This window comes from Erinaceus europaeus, chromosome 3, assembly GCF_950295315.1.
Source record: "Erinaceus europaeus chromosome 3, mEriEur2.1, whole genome shotgun sequence".
Taxonomy (NCBI): Eukaryota; Metazoa; Chordata; class Mammalia; order Eulipotyphla; family Erinaceidae; genus Erinaceus; species Erinaceus europaeus.
The window spans coordinates 101,155,961-101,168,305 of record NC_080164.1 but is presented as its reverse complement, the minus strand read 5'-3'; positions in this window follow the sequence as shown (position 1 = coordinate 101,168,305).

Here is a 12,345-nt window from a genome sequence, read left to right as displayed (position 1 = left end):
ATGGGTGAGTTTAAGCCGTTGACATTTATTGATATTATGGATTTAATGTATTGTAGTGCCATTGTTCTAAGAAAAAAATTGTTTACTCTGATATATTGCAAGTATTATAGTGATGTTCTTGTTTATAAGAGGTCTTTTAGTACCTCTTTCAGGGCCGGCTTGGTGATGGTTGCCTCCTTTAACTGTTGTTTATCTAAGAACGTTTTGATCCCTCCATCTAGTTTGAATGAAAGTCTAGCAGGATATATTATCTTTGGTTGAAACCCTTCTTCATTCAGGGCTCAATAGATATCTTGCCACTCCCTTCTGGCTTTTAGAGTTTGAGTGGGGAAGTCTGCAGATAATCTTATGGGTTTTCCCTTGTATGTGACTTTTTGTTTCTCTCTTGCAGCCTTTAGGATCCTTTCTTTATCCTTACTTCTTCTCATTGTGACTATGATGTGTCTTGGTGTCTTCAGGTCTGGGTTGATTCTGTTTGGTACTCTCTGGGCCTCTTGAACCTTGATATCCTTTCTGTTTTCAGGTCTGGGAAGTTTTCTTGTATTATTTCCTCTAGAATGTTTGCTTCCCCTTCCTCTCTTTTTTCCTCTGGCAGGCCAATTATATGAATGTTACTTCTTTTGAGATCATCCCATATGTCTCTGTTGTTGTTTTCAGTGTCTCTCAATCTCTTTTTATGCTCTTTCACCTCTTTCTTCATTTTCTCTAACTCATCATCTGTCTGACTAATTCTGTTTTCTGCTTCTGTTAGCCTGCTTTCCCTTGCCTCAGCTTCTTTCTTCATTACAGCTATTTCAGCTTTCAGTTCTCTAATTGCCTCAAGATAATCAGTATTTTCCTTGGAGGTCTCAACTGTTGTTTCCCTAATACTGCCATTACTTTCCTCCAATGTTGATTTCATTCTGTGATTAATAAGTTTATTATTGCTTGCATACTTTTCTTATCTATGGTTACTTCTGGCTGATTTGTAGTTTCTTCTGGGCTCTTGTCTTCATTCATTGGAGTAGCAGTTTTATTTGTTTTTAATCTACCCATTTTTTTATTTATGTGTTTCTTTTTTTTTATGCTCTGTTGTTCCTCAGTTGTTGTGTCTTGAGTACAAGTAACACTGTACTAAATACCTTTATTACAATTGTACTCACCACCCTCCGGAATTACAGTAGCAACTGAAGTAAGTATTGAAGTAGTTTAATCATTACCAGTTAGCCAAACAATTTCTCCAGTCCGTGAAAAAATAGTAACCAAATCCCATTGAAGAAAGAGAAAAGAAAGAGAGGATAGCAAGAATAGACAGTTATGCAAATCTACTATCCACTGTATATTCTAGGGGTAACAAGAGGGGAAAGGGGACTAGAGCAGAGATACACACATAGAGAGTCCACTCTGAGTTAGATTTCTTCACCAAAGTAATTCACAAATTCAGAAAGGCAAAGAAGAAAGAACAAGTGTATGACAAGATTAAAAAAAAGAGAGAGAGAAGAGAGAGAAAAGGGAGAAGATAAGAAAAAGAGTTGTAATTAAAGAGCAGTGCAAGGAACTTCCCAAATGTGTATCAGTGAATTAAAAAAAAAAAAAAAAAAAACCTGTTTGGTGGTATGGGGTATCCTGCTAGAAGCTGGTCCCCAGGACTGCTTATGGGCATGGGGCGGGAAGGATTTATGCTTGAAAATTAAAAGGAAGAAAAAAGAATTCTTCCCCCTACTCTAATTCTTAACCCTAATTAAGTTATAGTCATCTCCTTGTCAGCGCTATGACCCCTTATTGGCTGGCCTGCTAAAGGCAGAAAATCCTATTGTCTCCAGGGAATGTGTTCAGAGCTCAGAGGCTAGCAGCTTCGCTGTCTGCCATCTTCTGGGAAACCTCCCCCCCCCTCCAGACTTTTTTAAAGGATTTCTCGAAAATGAAAACTAGCTCCAAGTCCTTTGATCCAATGAGAGCTATACTCAAGAAGTCTTTGGATCTGCCCTCAGGGTCATGGTGGTCCCTGGAGACTCCCAAGAGAAAGCCCCCTGAGCTAAAGTGCTCTCTCCGGGTCCTCTGCCAGCCGCCCAGCAGCGCTCTGCAACCAGCAGAGGAGCCGCCTTCCCAGGCAGAGGACAATGCCCAGCGCACTCGCCTTGCCCGGCGCCGCCTGGGAAGTCTGAAGCAGCCCGCCTGCTAGTCCGTGCCACCTTTACTCTAATTCTTAACCCAAATTAAATTATAATCACCTCTTTGGTGTCACCCCTTATTGACTGGCCTGCTAAAGGCAGAAAATCCTACCGTTGCCAGACGATGTGATCAGAGAACACGCTGTTGACAGCTTCTCAGTCCGCCATCTTCCCCCTCCCCCCTTAAAATCATCTTTGCTGCCTCCGTGTCAATCAAAAATTTAAAAGGAATATTGCCAATCTTTACTGTCATAGAAGGGTGTCCCCATTCTAAAACAGGAGTGGTCCACAAAATCTCAGGCCCCGAATTTGTACCATTTAGGGGCGTGCCATCTTTGTGAAAATTTGACCAACAATCTCTCTTCCAGTGAAACCCTTTATGATATCTAGGACACACCGTACGTGGCTTTTGGCTCCCTAACTGAAAGCGGGGTTGCTCTGACTGGAGGCGTGATTGCAGCTTATCAGTACATTGGTTACGCCAATGTCCTTGGCGACCGCACTAAAAGCAGGCCCTGTTTTGATTATATGGGGTAACTGCATAAACCTGTGTCATAGTGGATGCCCCATAATTGCCTGATGTAAGTTCCTGTGTCACTAAAATCAAATTATCTGGGTGTAAGTGTTTAAGTCATGCCTGATGGAATTGTGGTATCATGCCTTCCCAGACAATAGAGTGCAGGAGTAGTGAGCAGACATCAGGATTATAAACCTTTCTCTCTAAGCTTGTCTTCACCCTTGAGATGAATCTTGCTAATGATTCATCAGTGCCTTGGTGAAGAGAGTTAATGGGAACTGACGAGTCTACATTGGGTGGGGTCACCCTTTCCCATGCTTGTGTTGCGCAGATGTGTACCTGTTCAAAATAACTGGTTGGAAACCTGGCTTCTGCCTGATGAGCTCCAGACTCATAAGCTTCTGCTCCAAACAAAGCATCAAAATTCCATTCTACCTGTTTGTTACTATTTTCCTGTGATTGTCTAGAGCACTCATCGCGGAAGCATGCTGTCCACTGTAGGTAGAGGGCGTCTGGGAGTGCATCACAAGCCAGGTCTTTCCAGTCCTGGGGGGTGTTAAAGGGCTGGTAAAAACTCCTTAAAATGGACTTAGTCCATGGCGTCTGAACCCGTCCTCCCTGACCGCTTGTCTATGTTGTCTGATCTCTTTAGAGGTATATGGCTGCCACGGCTGAGGGTTTTGTTTAGAGGGGGCCACTTTTACTGGGAAGGTGTGGATTTGGTTCGATGGTGCAGGAAAGGGAGCTACAGAAGTGGAAGGTTCCGTGGAAACTGCTGTTGTGGCCTCAGGGGAAACTGAACACGTATCTACAGGGATGGAGCTCTCGGGGCGGACTGCACATAGTTTAAGGTCCTTAAATGCTAAAAAAATATACTTTAACTCTCATATCTCAGCCACTAGGTCTCTTAATGATGACGTATCAGCAGGGGGTGAGGTCAGAGAACTGGAAGCCTCAGGAAAATCTGAACCCGGGGCCGCAGGGGGTGGGGCCAGAGAAGAGGAAGCCTCAGGAGAAGCTGAACCCAGGGCGGCAGGGGGTGGGGCCAGAGAAGAGGAAGCCTCAGGAGAAGCTGAACCTGGGGCGGCAGGGGGCGGGGTTAGAAAAGGAGCTTCTGAACACATGTGTGTGTCTGAACACGATGGGCGCACTTGTTGTGAACTCTCCTTTCTGTAGTATGATATTCTCACAGGTACAAAGTAGTATTTCAGTGTTGTCTTTATATTCATCTCTCTGTTGAACTTTTTTTTTTTCTATCTTGAGCATCTCTCAAGCATCTTCTCATATATCTACTGCCCTCTGTATATCTTCTTTGGAAAAAATTCTGACCATGGCATTTCTCCACTTCTTCACAGAAATTTTTTTTTCCTGCTGAATTTGGTGAGCCCTTTATGTATTTTGGTTATTAGTCCTTTGTCCAATAAATGGCATATCCCATTCAGTAAGACATTTTATTTTTATGTTTTGTTTATGGCTTTTTGTCCTGAGATTATCAATTTTGATGTAGTGACATTGGTTTATTTTGCTTTTATTTTTCTTGCTGTTGGTTTTGATTCATGAAATACATTTTTGAAGACATAATTTCCACTATTTATTGTTTCTAAAGTATTTGATATATGCCACTACCATTGTAGTTTTGCTGTGATGTTTAACACTTCTTGTTTTTTACTGATCATGTTATTTTATTAGAGACAGAGAAGTTGAGTGGAAAGGGGCATATAGAGATGGAAGGAGAAAGAGAAATATCTGCAGGCCTGCTTCAACACTTGTGAATCTTTCCCCCTTCAGGTCAGGTTTAGCAGTATTTTGTCTTCTATTTCTGATAAACTATAATGAAAACATGAAGTGCTTCTGAATAAAAATCCATATAAAATTTAATCCATAATTTTGTCTAAGTTGTTTTTGAAGAGCTTTTTTTTTTCCCTCATTTTAAGCTACTAAACCTCAAGGGGCAAACAGGCATCCTAATTTGACTTCTCCCTTTATAAAATACCCAGTCAGTTTGACCTAGTTGTTAAATCATTCTGGTATCTGGAGGCTTTCGTGGCCTAGATTGTCATGTCTCATTCTCTCTTAATAATTATATTAAATTAATTATCTACTCTGTAATTCCTGTTTTCAAAACTAATATACATACATTTATTTCATCAAGTATAGAGCATAAATACATATATATCAATATATGTATAATGCTATAAAGTATAACTAAGATACAACACTATGTGTACAGAAATATGCAAACACTACTCATAAAAGTTATAAAAAGCTGCCTAAAATGCTTAGAATCTCCATATATAGATACAAATGTGGAAACAAATACACTATACACTATACACTTCGCAATAGGTATTATTTCTAATTTAGTACAATGTTTTTTTTTTCAAATAAATATTGAGGAGATAATTAGTAATAAAATAAAGATCAAGGGCTCACAGGTTATACATATGAAGATGTAAACAGGGAGTCAGGCAGTAGTGCAGTGGGTTAAGTTCATGTGGCACAAAGCACAGAGACTGGTGTAAAGATCCCAGTTAAAGCCCCAGACTCCCCACCTGCAGGGGAGTTGCTTCACAGGGGACTCTCTCTCCTCCTCCATCTACCCCTCTTTCTCCACTTCTCTCTGTCCTATCAAACAACAATGACATCAACAACAACAACAACAATACTGACTACAACAATAAATAAAAGTATGTCAAAATTTTTCACAAAGCATTTTTAACTTAGTTTTTTTTTTCTGGACAAAATTATAAGCTCAATGGAACTCTGGGTTCCTCCTCACCATTTCTATATAGTGGCATACATTTAAATTACTTCTTGTCACTTAAATGTTTCTTTTAGAGAAATAGGGGGAAAAGTTAGATTGAAAAATGAAACATCTTTATTTCTTAAGTTATGTTCCAGTCTTGTTTTTCCTAAAATCCTATGCTGAAATTGTAATCTCCCAAATTAATTTTACTAGTTTGTATGCCTTCTGTTGGTAGTCTAAGATATCTTGTCTATAGCATGTTTTTGTAGCAGATCAAATGAGATATCATAAGATATTAGGAGATATATCTCCCATGTAAGCTTAAAATTGATACTTATTCTCTTTCTTAAAGTCCAGGTGTCTGAGGGCAGTTACTGTTTGGTTTACTTGTTTATTTATTTCCTCAGCAATCCAGCATTGAGTAGATCAGAGATCACAAAGAGGAACCTAACTAGCTCTGTGTTTTGCTTATGGGAAGAAAGTGTGAAGATTGAAACTAAACAAAGGGGATTTAGCTGATTTCTAGAATGAAAGGTCAATTGGTCTGAGTGTGGAACTGAATGATATAAAAGGGCATGTTGTAATTAAAAATGAAATCTACACACTGAACTAACTATGACACATGGATGGACATTAACCAAGTGCACAGTGTAAAGCACAAGGCAGTTGCTATTTGAAATAAAAAATGCTAGAATGGAAAGGCATTAGAGAAAGCTAAAGTAAGAAGTTTATCTAAGGGAAGGTGAGTTAGAGGTAAACACAAGGCTTGTAAGCCATAAAATTCAGAGTTTAATCCTGGATGCTGCAAATGACAGTAATATTTGCTTGCTCCATTTAGTAACTAAAATAATATATAGATGGATATTTTAAAATAAAAAGCAGAATAAACAAATGAGAGATAATTGCTGGAGTGCTCATAATTTGAGAAATATTTTTGTGTGATAGAGCAAGTACAAAATATTTATTGAATTCATGGCTGTACTGTGGGACTATGTGAAAGCTTGGTAAAGCTTAGGGGAGCTGTCCCATCCTTGGATGGAGGTCTGGAAAGACACCCCACTTGATAGCCTCTCTCCTTATAGAGATAATCCAAGATGGAAAAGTCTCCCAGACTCAGTTTCTCCTTGTTAGTCTCTCAAGCTCACAGAAAGTCTACAGGGCTCTCACACTTAGTTCTCCCTGCTAGCAGGTCAAATAGCTGCCTGCTTTAGGGTTCACTCAAAGTTCACACATGCGCTTCACCTTTTGATCATAAAGGAGAACACACTCTATCATACACCCCCAACACCAGACAGTGAAAAGCCCCCAAATCTTATTTCATTGTACCCTTTGATATCTGTGATTTATGTCAAGCTTTGTTTTTCTTTTCTCTACTTCACCTTACTGGTTTAACCACTAGCCTGATGATGACGACAAGAGTATAAGACAGGTTTAAGCAACTCACAAATGATTGTGGGTATAAGTGACTTAAATACATGTCTGGCAAATGTTGTTCTCTTTTCCTGCTTGCCCTTTCAGTCTCCTCACCTCCCTTCCACTGCTGCCATTAATATCTGTCTTCATACCAGATCTAATATAGCATTTTTCCCAGGATGTACACTACCTGTGGGACTATGTGAAAGCATGGTAGAGCTTAAAGGAGAAAACACTCTATCATACAGCTCCCCAACACCAGACAGTGAAAACCCCAAATCCTATTTCCTTGTGTCCTTTGATATCTGTGATTTACATAAAGTTTTGTTTTTCTTCTTCTTCTCTACCTCACCTTACTGGTACCCTATGCTTCTCAAACATGCCTTTGGATAATTAACCTGCCTGCATCATAGAGAATAATTGTTTTGACCTTTATGCATCACATCAATTCTTGTCATACCAGCCCCCTACCATAGGGGCAAGCTGACCTTTAGGAAACCTGTAATTTCTGACATATGAGAAAAATGTTCTTTGTTTAACTCTCTATATAAACCTGTATCTATTTCCAAATAAATGAGTACCAGAGTTCTCCCCAAGTCTTCCTTTCTGAATCACTTGGTCCCTATGAGCCAGTGAGGGAGGATCAGAGACTTACCTCCTGGCTGGATCCACTCCATGTGAGTGCCAGCACTGTACATCATCTCTGGTATGCACAGAAAGTTTAATTATCAGCTACCTATAATTTTATCCACATAGTAAGTTATTTTTAGAGTTCTTGTGCTGGGAAAGGCAGTGAAATTTATTTAATATTAAATTTAACATACATTTATTTAATGTTAATTAAGATTCTCTAGAAAAAAACAGAACCAATAACATATCAGTGTGTGTATATATGTACTTATGGATGTGTAAATATAAAAGATAAATACATATATACAATTACATATAGATATATATGTATCTGTATGTTAGGATTCTTTTTATATATTCTCTCCCATTAAAGTCTTTTGAAGGGGACCATCATCAAGATTTGACTGCTCTAAGCTGACCTTTTCATATAGAAAGAGAGAGACAGTGGAGGACAAAAAAAGAAAAGAAAAGATACCATTGTTCCAAAGCTTTCTCTCATTTAAAAATATGTTTGTATTATATCAATTTATCTACTGAATATAAACAGTCAGAACTATAAAATTAATCTCTTAAAATTATATTAAAAGCACTCTGTTAAAAGTTTTATGTTTACATTACTGTCTCTGCAGAGAAAACTCAATATATAATTTAAGATGTATAAAGCACTCAGTGAGAAAGGCTTTCACCTAAGACTACTGTGTCCTGATATACTGCCATTCAAACTAGATGGAGACAAGAACAGTTGAAGGAATCAACTATCACTGAGCCTGCCCTGAAAGAAGTTCTGAAAGGTCTCTTATAAACTACCATATCACCATAACCATGCCATATATGAGAACACTAAAATTTTAAAATAATGGCATTAAAATATCTCCATTCTGTATTATCAATAAATACCAATGGCCTGAATTCACCTATTAAAAGTAGGAAGAGGGATCAGAAAAGAAAACCCAACACAACCATATGTTGTCTGCAGGAATCCTACCTAACTCAACAAGACAAACAAAGACTCAAAGTAAAAGGATGGAAAACTATTATACAAGCTAATGGATCACACAAAATGATAGGAACAACTATTCTCAATCTGACAAGATCGACCCTAAACAAATATAACAATAGGGATAGATATTGCATAATGTTCAGAGGATCCATTAGTCAAGAGGTCTTAACAATTATTAACATATATGCACCAAATGAGAGTCCATCTAAATACATCAATCATCCACTGAAAGGACTACAGCAATATATTAACAGCAACACAGTAATAGGAGATTTCAATACCCCTTGGATGTTAAACCAGAAACCATCAAATACTTAGAGAAAGATATTGGCAGAACTCTTTTCCATCTAAGTTTTAAAGGCACCTTTGGCGAAACAAATCCAATAATTAAAAAAAAAAAGTTGAATAAGAAACACAAAGCAGAACTTGGACCAGGTCTGATATATTGTACCAAAATAATGGACTCTGGGGTTGGAGAGGAGGATTTAGGTCCTGGAACATTATGGTAGAGGACAATCTACAGGGGCATTGAGTTGTTATGTGGAAAACTGAGAAATGTATACAAGGGTAGATAGCATAATTATTAGGCAAAGGGATTCTATTCCTGAGGCCCGAAAGCCCCAGTTTCATGGTGAATTTACCTACTTTACCCCATCTTGAATGGAGCTTGAAGACATGTTAAGTGAGGTAAATCAGAAACAAAAGGATGGATATGGGATGATCTCACACATAGGCAGGGGTTGAATAGGGAAAACTCTAAGCATAACTTGGATGGGAATTGGTGTATTGCACTTAGTAAAAGACTATATGGGAGGCCAGCAGTAGTGCAGTGGGTTAAGCATTCATGGCACAAAGCACAAGGACTGGTGTAAGGATCCCGGTTTGAGCCCCTGGCTCCCCACCTGCAGGGGAATCACTGTCCTCCCCCTCCTCTCTGTCTTCCCCCTACTCTCTCCATTTCTTTCTGTCCTATCCAACAACAATGGCAGCAATAATAACTACAACAATAAAACAAGGACAACAAAAGGGAATAAATAAATAAAATATTTTAAAGACTATAGTATGGGATGCAGAGTTCAGGTCCTAAAACAAGATGGTAGAGGAGGACTTAGTGGAGGTTGCATTGTTATGTGGAAATGTTGCACATATACAATCTATTATATTCTACCGTTGACTATAAACTATTGATTCCCCAATAAAGAAAGTTTTAAAAAAATGAATGTTTTTTGTTTTTAATATTGAAAGTAACTAATAGAAAAGTTCCTGGAATTTTGTCAAGTAAAAAGAGTATGACTGAAATTAACATCATTACAGATGTCAAATATAGCTAGAAATGGAAATATTTCAAAAATAAAGGAAGGGCCTGAGCATAGGTGACTGAGTAATGTCCATGTCTTGCCATAAGCAATATCCATGTTCAACTCTGACACCACATAGAGCATATTGCAGTACCAGAGGAAGCTCGGGTGCTATAATATCACTCCTTATATTGATATCTATTTCAGTCTGTCTTTCTATGTGAATAAAAAGTGGCCCTGACTGACTAAATCATGACTCTGCTAAAATAAATTTTAGAAAAGAGAGAAAAAATAGTATACAGTTTATTAAAAGAGAAAAATAATCTGTTGAAAACACATGAGAGGAACACAAAACAAATATACATGAAAAAATCCTAAAATGAACTTGGTAATGAGAGTTGAGAAATTATCTAGAATGTTCACTGGTACTATGTGGGTATCTAAGAAAGTATTCTGTTTGGGGGAAAAAAACCAATTCCCAGATTGCTCTACTGAGAGTATAATAAACTCTAGAAAGTGATAAAAATTGTATCTTAAATACATATTTTAGTGAGAATTTCTCATAAGTTGCATGACGTTATATTAACCCTAAACCAAATTTAGTCATAGGTTATGATATGTATTTGAGTATCCCTGGTATAAATAAAGAAGTTGGGGGGGGCAGAGAGGGAGAGAAAGGCAGAGAGAAACACAGAGCGAGAGAGACAGAGAAGAGAGAGAATAAAGAATTGGCAGGACAAATAACCATGTCCAGCAGAGAAGAAATTACAGAAACCATAACTTATACCTTCTGTGTTTCCAAAACAATTTTGATCAATACTCCCAGTGGAGAAGAAGTTATAGGAGGGACAGGGTAATAGGGCTTTGAATTCCAGTTCCATATGGACTCAAAGAGATAGGAGGAGACAGTGAGAGGCATTTGGATGTAGTAATAGAACTGGGGGTGGCTTACATTAAAAAGGGAACAATTATGTATAAATGTAGACAGATAATTGTAGAGATGACAGCTAACCCTTGTCTGCAACCTTAGGAGAACTATGGTGGCTTGCAATGGAGGTGTTGGGGATTCAGAATACTGGTGGTGGGAACAGTGTGGAATTATACCCCTTTTGGCATGTAATTTTGTAGATAAATATTAAATCACTAATACAATTTAAATAAATTGAAAAAAGAATAGGCAACCATGATGGTAAGTGCTAATAAGACTCAAAGTCAATAAACTGAAAACCCAGAAGTGTGTATGCTATATTTTCCATCTGAATCCACATTTCTGAGTACTAAAGACTCACTAAAATAGATTCTGTTAGAAATCAGGCAAGTTTAGGACCCAGAAAGGACCAATGATTTACTATAAGTCTGAAAGAAAGGAAGAACTCAACACAATCTTCAAATGCAGACAGAAAAAAAATCAATACTTTCATACATGGAAGATAGGGAGACATTTTCTAGTATTTATGCTTCATCTGGCTGGATGAGTCCTACTACATTAGAAAATACAAAATTTGTTTTACTCAGTTAATCAATTAAAATGTCAAATATATATCCATATATCCAGAATACATTTTACTAAATGATCTGTTGATCAAGTAATGAAATGTAATGATCTGTGTGATCAAATAATGAACCTCATTCATTAATCTAAATCCAGAAAATCCCATATTAAACATTATCAAATCAAATTCAATTTACACAAGGCTATATATGCATGTATATATGGGTTCACTTATTTTTAAATGTTTTCATGATTTTTTATTATCTTATTTATTGCATAGTGACAGCCAGACATTGAGAAGGAAGTAGGTAATAGAGGAGAGAGAGAGAGAGAGAGAGAGAGAGAGACCCTGAAACACTACTTCACCACTCACAAAGCTTTCCCCCTGTAGGTGGAGATCAGGGACTTGAGGTTGGGTCCTTGAACATTGTAAAATGTGTGATCAACCTGCTGTGCCACTACCTGGCCCTAGTTTCACTTTCTTAATTTATTTATAAAATAAAATATTGACATGGCCATAGGATAAGAGGAGTACAATTCCACACAGTTCCCATCACCAGAGTTCCATATCCCATCCTCTCCATTGGAACCTTTTCTATTCTTTTTTTTTTTTTGAGGATGACTACATATATATTTTTTATTTTATTTTTGATAGAGACAGAGAGAAATTGAGAGGGGAGGGGGAGATAAAAAGAAGAGGAAGAAGAACCCTTGCAGCATTACTTTATCACTGTAAAGCTTGTTCCCTGCAGGTGGGTACTGGGGGCTTGAACCTGTATCCTTGTGCAATGTACTGTGTGTGCTCAACCAGGTATGTATCCACTCAGCCCTTTTCTTTGTTTAAGGAAGAAATTATTAACAAATAGCAGAATTTGAGCTACAGTTTTAAAAAATTGAGATTTTATCTTTGATTTAGATCTAAAAAATACTGATTGTTACTTAATTTCATATTGTATTACCACCTAAAGTTCTCTATGTTCAGGTCTAAGTTTTATTTTGTTTTTTATTTATAAAAAGGAAACATTGACAAAGCCATAGGATAAGAGGGGTGCAGCTTCGCACAATTCCCACCACCAGAAGCTTTTATATTTTTAATCTC